The sequence below is a fragment of the Pristis pectinata genome, chromosome 29 (assembly GCF_009764475.1).
Source record: "Pristis pectinata isolate sPriPec2 chromosome 29, sPriPec2.1.pri, whole genome shotgun sequence".
Taxonomy (NCBI): Eukaryota; Metazoa; Chordata; class Chondrichthyes; order Rhinopristiformes; family Pristidae; genus Pristis; species Pristis pectinata.
The window spans coordinates 9485773-9492869 of record NC_067433.1 but is presented as its reverse complement, the minus strand read 5'-3'; positions in this window follow the sequence as shown (position 1 = coordinate 9492869).

Below are 7097 nucleotides of genomic sequence, written 5' to 3'. Positions count from 1 at the left end.
CTGACACTCATTGCCCAGATCCGCATAAGAGTAATAAGAATAATAAGCAATATGGGGAAAATGAAAATGGGTTAGATGTGGTATTGCTGTAAATGGGTGATCGATGATTGGCATGGACTTATAGAGTCATAGAGTCATACAGCATGGAAACAGGCCTTTCAGCCCAACCGGACCATTCCGACCAAAATTCCCATCTAAGCTACTCCCATTTGCCTGTGTTTGGCCCATATCCCTCTAAACCTTTCCTATCCATGTACCTGTCCAAGTGTCTTTGAAATGTTGTTAGTGTACCTGCCTCAACCACTTCCTCTGGCAGCTCATTCCATATACTGACCACCCTCTAGGTGAAAAAGTTGCCCCTCAGTTTCCTATTAAACTTCTCCCCTCTCACCTTAAACCTGTGCCCTCTGGTTCTTAATTCCCCAACCCTGGGAAAAAGACTGTGTGCATTCACCCTATCGATGCCCCTCGTGATTTGATTCACCTTAATAAGATCACCTCTCATATTCCTACACTGCAGTGAAAAAGGTCCCAACCTGCTCAACCTCTCTCCATAAATAAGTCCCTCGAGCCCTGGAAACATCCTCGTAGATCTCCTCTGCACTCTTTCCAGCTTAATGGCATCTTTCCTACAGCAGGGTGACGAAAACTGAACACAGTATTCCAAATGCGGCCTCACCAACATCTTGTACAAATGTAACATAACATCCCAAGTCTGTACTCAATGTCCTGACTGACAAAGGCCAGCATGTCAAAAGCCACCTCCACACCCTCTCTACCTGCAATGACACTTTTAGGGAACCATGTACTTGTACTCCTCAGTCCTCCTGTTCTACACTTCAAGTCCAAGTGGGCTGAAGGGCCTGTTTCTCTGCTGTATCTCTTTGTGGCTCTCTAAGTACTGAGCAAGATTAGAGGGTAGCTGGGACTTGTAGTACTTCACGACAAAGGTCAGCTCTTTCAGAAGTCAAGAAGAATAGACGAATAAAGATAAGCATGAAGGGAACAGAGGTTCAGATTTCACTCCACACTGCAGTACATTCCTTGTGCTAAAGGAAAGCTAATTGTGAACAAGTACTGCGTTTCTAAAGATGATGATAGCCATGTACCAAGATACTGGACAACACTAAACATCCTGCAAATCAACAGATCAGTATCTGTTACCCAACACCACTCAAAAATCCCAGGATGTAGGCTACATTTGGACACAGGCCTCACTCTAACCGACAGCATCAACCCCTGCAGGACAGCTGGCAAGAACGCTGAACCTTTGAAGAATGAAGATCATCTGATTGTCTTCTGGATTTAACGTCAGCCCCCTCAGGTTAACAGTTGCATTGTGTGTGACTGACAAGGGATTTCCTTCTTTCTCCTGCTTTGATTGGGGAAATTTTTCATTGACAGAGTTATAAATATCAGTAAAATGTAGTCAGGATGGGCAGAGGCTATTTATGAACATGAAGTCTTCAGGCTGTATTTACAGAGTCATAGAGTTATACAGTATGGAGACAGCCACGGTGCCACTCTGAAACCAAGGCACACAAAATCCATGACCGGTGACCTAAACCTTGATTAAAAGAGAAAAATTTTATGGAGCAACTTAATGAAAGGAAACTTGGGAACACGAAGGGGTTTGGGAAAGGAATTTTCAAGCTTGGGGCCTAGGGAACTAAAGAAACATTGCCAATATATAATTTATATTAATTTAAGTTTATGTTAACTTACATTTGTCATGTTTGTAATGTACTGTGCTGCTGCTGCAAAAAGGTAATTTTCACGGCATTTATACCCTGGGTATGTGTGCCTATGACAATAAACTTGAACACTATACATGAACTTGAACCAATCGTGCAGCAACAGAAACTGGCATGATGCAAATGTTTACCTACATTATTTAACTGTGATTTCACACTAAAAGAGCAACAGAGAAAGCAGTGAGATGCCGCGCCTTCTCTTACCCATTGAGATGAACTACGTCCCTTTGCGCAGGTTCGTTCAAATCACAAAGGGGATAAGCACCAGCCATTTCTCCTTCCTTTGCAATCAGATCACTCAACGAGCTTGCATGGAGACAACTTGTGATCGATGTGCAATCTCCTCGAATGCTTATCGCAGAAAGAAAAAGCTGGGAAGTAGCAGACAACGAACTGCTGGAAGATCTCAGCCGGTCAGGCAGCATCTGTGGAGGCAGAGGGATGGTCAACGTTTCAGATGCATCAGGACTGAGAGTGTAAATGGAAGGTAGCCAGGATATAGATGTGAGAGGGAGGGGTGGGGCAGAGGCTGATGGGTGACAGGGTGGAACCAGATGAAGGAAGGGGCGGAGATGATGGGCAGATTGAGCCAGCTGGGGAGGGGGAGGGAGGAGTGTTGAGACAGAGATTGATAATGGATAGGTGGTGGGGGGGGAGGGGGGAGGGGGGAGGGGGGAGGGGGGAGGGTGGAGCCTGATGCTGGCAGGTGATAGGTGGGGATGGTAGAACGTGGGATGCGGAGGGAAAACCATTGGGAGAATCAGTGAATAGATTGTACAGACCTTAGATCCTGGCGGAGACCAAACTGGGAGGCATTAACCAGTGCTGGAAGCCACCCAGGATTAGATGGCAGAGAGCATATGTACTGAGGAACATTACAGCGCAGTACAGGCCCTTCGGCCCACGATGTTGTGCCTTATCCTGTTCTAATATCTATCTAACCCTTCCCTCCCACATAGCCCTCCATTTTTCTAACAATCATGAGGCTATCTAAGAGTCTATGTCCCTAATGTATCTGCCCCCACAACCTCTGCCGGCAGTGCATTCCACGCACCCACCACTCTGTGTAAAAAAATTATCTCTGATATCCCGCTTATACCTTCCTCCAATCACCTTAAAATGATCCCACGTTGTGTTAGCCATTTCGCCCTGGGAAAAGGCCTCTGGCTATCAAGTCAGAGGAAAGACACGTGGCTGTGGTATCAAGGGGAAAAGCAGAGTCTAGGCTGTGTCTACATGCTACGTTTGAACAGAATGAAAAGAGTGAGCTGTGAATTGTGTGGTCTCTACAGGTAAGATCTAGCGCTGTTCCATCCCACTTTAGAATAAATCCTTTACAAGTTTCCCTCTGTGGTATCTTTTACCCCCAATGAGGACTTGGTTCACCTGCGTAGAACATAAGAGCAAGGAGGTTACTATATGAAACTTTAATTAGGCCACAAGTGGAGAACTACGGTTGCTACATGATAGGAAGATGTGATTGCTTTGGAGAGGGTGCAGACGAGATTCACTGGCATGTGGCTGAGATGCTTTTTAGTTTTGAGGAGAGGCTAGGTAGGCTGTGGTTGTGTTCTGTGGAGTGGGGAGGGCTGAAAGGAGACCAGATAAAGGGATGCAAGACTATGAGGGGGATAGATAGGGGAGATGGTGAGAAACATTTCTCTAAGGCGTCCACAATCAGAGGGCACAGTTTTAAGGTAAGGGGTAGAAGATAGAGAGGGGAGTTGAGGAAGGTTTTCTTCATCTAGAGGGTGGTTGGAATCTGGACCACACTGTCTGAGGAGGTGGCGTAGGCAGTTTCTCTCACAACATTTAAGCACCTGAATTGCCAAGGCGGCCAAGTACTGGGAAACGAGATGAGTCTAGGTAGATACCTGATGGCTGGCACAGACATAGAACATAGAACAGTACAGCACAGGAATAGGCCCTTCAGTCCACAATGTTGTGCTGAACTAATTTAGTTGGAATCAAATTTCCAACTAAACTAATCCTCCAATATGCAGGATTGCAAGAGGCTACAGAGGCTTGTAGACTCAGCCAGCTCCATCACGGGCACAACCCTCCCCACCATCAAGGACATCTTCAAGAGGTGATGCCTCAAGAAGGCAGCATCCATCGCTAAGGACCCTCACCATCCGGGACAGGCCCTCTTCTCGTTACTACCATCGGGGAGGAGGTACAGGAGCCTGAAGACCCACACTCAACGATTCAGGAACAGATTCTCCCCCTCCGCCATCAGATTTCCTAATGGTCCATGAACCCATGAACACCACCTCGTTATTCCTCATTTGCACTTTTTTTTTGGCAACACAGTAATTTTTATGTCTTGCACTGTACTGCTGCCACAAAACAACAAATTTCACGACATATATCAGTGATAATAAACCTGGTTCTGATTCCCTTCTGCCTACACAATGTCCATATCTTCCCATTTCCCTCACATTCATCTGCCTTTCTAAGAGCCTCTTGAACGCCTGTATCGTATCTGCCTTCACCCCCACCCCAGACAGTGCATTCCAGGCACCCACCACTCTCTGTGTAAAAAACTTACCCCGCACATCCCCTTTGAACTTACCCAGTCGCACCTTAAATGCATGCCCTCTGGTATTAGACATTTCAACCCTGGGAAAAAGATATTGGCTGCCTACTCTATCTATGCCTCTCATAATCTTATAAACCTTTATCAGGTCTCCCCTCAGCCTCCACTGCTCCAGAGAAAACAACCCAAGTCTGTCCAACCTCTCCTTATAGCACATGCCCTCTAATCCGGGCAGCATCCTGGTGAACCTCTTCTGCACCCTCTCCAAAGCCTCCACATCCTTCCTATAATGGGGGCGACCAGAATTGAATGCAATGATAGGCCTGTTTCCATGCTGGATGACTCCATGACCCTGTAATGTTTCAGCTGTGGTTACAAGCAAGGTGTGAATGTCCCAGTCATCCAGCATGTAGAACCCAGTATCAATTAACCTAGTCTCTGGCTGCTGGAGTAAAGGAGCAGGGTGAAGCCAGAGCTGCTAATACCTGGGACTTTTTCTTTGGAAGTACAAAGTGAATTTATGGAAAACTCTGCTTTAAGTGTGGAAGGGTCAGGAGGACACATTATTGGCAACCGTGCTGAATATAAAGATTCAACTGTCAGCTCCATATGTCAGTTTACCCACTAAGTTAAACAAATCAGATTCCCTTCTGGTTTCTGGGTGGAGAGACAGATTGCACTCTGCAATGATCTTTGGCAAAGACTCTCATAAAGCATCACCCAACATTGAGAGAATCAATCTTCAAGTGCAGATCGTATTGTATGTACCCTTTCACAGGTCGGATATAGAGTTATACATCTAGTTTGGTCTTCTCAGAAGTATAAACTGAACAGTTCCAATGCATTAATGCATTAGGCCAGTTGGTGGCTTCAGTGGGTATCAGGCAGGGGCAACGCTTCTCCTCCCATGGATGGTCAGCTGGTGAGCATGTCTCAGACAGATTGAAGGGGCGTTGATGAATGTGGGGAGTGTTGATAAGTGTGGGGCTGTCAAGGTGTGTGGGGACAGTTGTTGATCGGGGGTGGGAGGGGCAATGATAAATGCAGGGGTACTGGTGATAAAAGTGTGGGAAGATGTTAGTGTGTGTAGAGGTGGTCTTGCAATAAGTATGGAGGGTTTGTTGATATGATTTTGTGCAAAGGTCAGGAAGATGTGGGATTGTGAAAAGTATTAAAACATGTAGAAAAAAGTAGCATCTGCAAATATTAATTTAGCATCAAGTAAACTTTTAACACCATTCAAATGATAATAAGTATGTTATTTTTATATTCAGACTTCAGATAATACGGTCTGAAGGAAGTGCCCTGCCATTTTACCCATTGGCAAGTACCCAACAAGGCCTTCAGTGAATAAGCACATAGGGTTTGCTAGTGGTGCAGTGGTTAAGTTACTGGACTTACAACCTAAAAGCATTGTCTAATGGTCTGGAGATTTGAGTTCAAATTCCATTATGGCAGCTGTGGAATTTTAAATTTAACTAGTAATCTGTAATGCAAAATAAAAAGAATAGCAAGCCTTAGTAATGATGATCACTAAACTACTGGCTTGGTGCAAAAGCCCAGATGATTTACTCAAATGCTTCAGGAGAAGAAGCCTCCCATCCTTAGCTGGTCTGGCCTTTATGTGACACTAGACCTTGTGCAATGTGGATGAGTCTAAATGGCTGAGAAGCCACGGTTCAGGGCAGGGTTGAGCAATGAATGTTGGCTTCGCCAGTCATGTTCACTACTCCAAAATAGGGAAAAAAAACACATAAAAAATCAGAACCTCACCACACAAACTTCACCTCCCCAGTGAGACAGGTTTTTATCCTTCCTCTTTAGCAGGAGAATGGGTGATGATTTTATTCCAGTCCAAGAAAATAAATCTTCTTGATTGTTTCAATATAGGCTAGAAATAAAATCCAAGCTTCCTAGAATATGAGCTCTGTTTCTCTCTTCACAGATGCTGCCTGAATTGCTGAGTGTTTCCAGCATCTTTTGATTTACCTCAGATTTCCAGAATCTGCAGTTTTTTGCTGGACCACCTATGATTGTTGAACAGAGACAAGGGCATGATGGAGCAACACACAATCTGCGGGCGGACCTTCCTCGTTCTGTGACCACGCTTCTTTTTTTTCCCTTTCCTAGCCTCTCTCTCTTTTTTCTAGCCCCTTTTTATTCTCTCCTTACCTTTGACCCATCCCCCGGTGGATCTGCTCTCCCCTCCTCCCCCACACCTGCCTATCACCGCCTCCTACCCGCATCAACCTATCACCACCTTGTGCCCACCTCGCCTCCATCTAGTTTGTCCACTGCTCTGCTTTTCCCTCCTATTTATAGGTCCTCCCCTTTTCCAATCTTCAGTCCTGAAGAAGGACAAAACGTTGACCGCCTGCCTTTCTCCACGGATGCTGCCTGACCTGCTGAGTTCCTCCGGCATCATCGTGTTTTTCATCTAGATTCCAGCATCTGCAGTCCTTTGTTTCTCTAACTCCTAGGCAGTGATGAGCACAACCAGAGAAAGGCAATCATCACCAGAGAGAAGAAGCACTGCCTGAAAGAGGCAGACACCATGAGAGGGGGGACAAACACTGCCAGTGGGAAGAAAGCTTTGCAGCAGAGTGGCAGAGGAAATCAACCCCACAGAGAGAAAAACATTATAAGAGAGAAGGAATCACTGCCAGAGAGGAAGGGAACACTGCCAAGGAGAAGGGAAACACTGCCAGAGAGGGGCAAACACTGTCAGAGAGAGGCAAACACTGTCAGAGAGGGGCAAACACTGTCAGAGAGAGGCAAACACTGCCAGAGAGGGGCAAACACTG